The sequence below is a fragment of the Trichechus manatus genome, unplaced genomic scaffold (genome assembly GCF_000243295.1).
Source record: "Trichechus manatus latirostris isolate Lorelei unplaced genomic scaffold, TriManLat1.0 scaffold00075, whole genome shotgun sequence".
Lineage (NCBI taxonomy): Eukaryota > Metazoa > Chordata > Mammalia > Sirenia > Trichechidae > Trichechus > Trichechus manatus.
The window spans coordinates 4308192-4309305 of NW_004444011.1; positions in this window are offsets into that span (position 1 = coordinate 4308192).

Consider the following 1114-nt stretch of genomic DNA (forward strand, 5'->3'; position numbering starts at 1 on the left):
AGACTTTAAAGTAAAATCCACCACAACAGATAAGGAAGGACACTATATAATGATTAAAGGGTCAACACATCAGGGGGACATAACTTTAATAAATATTTACGCACCAAACAACAAAGCTCCAAAATACATAAAACGAACTCAAACAGCATTGAAAAGAGAGATAGACAGCTCCACAATAGTAGTAGGAGACTTCAACACACCACTTTCGCTGAAGGACAGAACATCCAGAAAGAAGCTCAACAAAGATACGGAAGATCTAAATGCTATAATCAACCAACATTATCTCATAGACATATACTGAACACTCCACCAAGAGCAGCCAAGTATACTTTCTTTTCCAATGCACATGGAAAATTGTCCAGAATAGACCACATATTAGGCCATAAAGCAAACTTTAACAAAATCCAAAGCATCGAAATATTACAAAGTGTCTTTACTGACCACAAAGCCATTAAAGCAGAAATCAACAACAGAAAAAGCAAGGAAAAAAAAATCAAACACATGGAAACTGAACAACACCTTGCTCAAAAACTACTGGGTTATGGAAGAAATTAAGGATGGAATAAAGAAATTCCTAGAATCAAATTAAAATGAAAACATGTCCTGCCAGAACCTTTGGGACACAGCAAAAGCAGTGCTCAGAGGTCAGTTAATAGCAATAAATGCACACATCCAAAAGGAGAAAGGGTCGTAATCAAAACATTAACCCTACAACTGAAACAAGTAGAAAGAGAGCAGGAAAAGAAGCCCTTGGACACCAGAAGAAAGGAAATAATAAGAATTAGAGCAAAATTAAATGAAATAAAGAATAGAAAACAACTGAAAGAGTTAACAAGACCAAAAGCTGCTTCTTTGAAAATATCAAAAAAATTGATAAAACACTAGCCAAACTGACATGAGAGAGAAGAGGAAGCAAATAACCCACGTAAGAAATGAGATGGGTGGTATCACAACAGACTCAGCTCAAATTAAAAGAATAATAACAGAATACTATGAAAAATGGTAATCAAACGAATTTGAAAACCTAGAGGAATGGACAAATTTCTACAAACTCACTACCTACCTAAACTAACACAAACAGAGGTAGAACAACTAAATAAACCCATAACAAAAG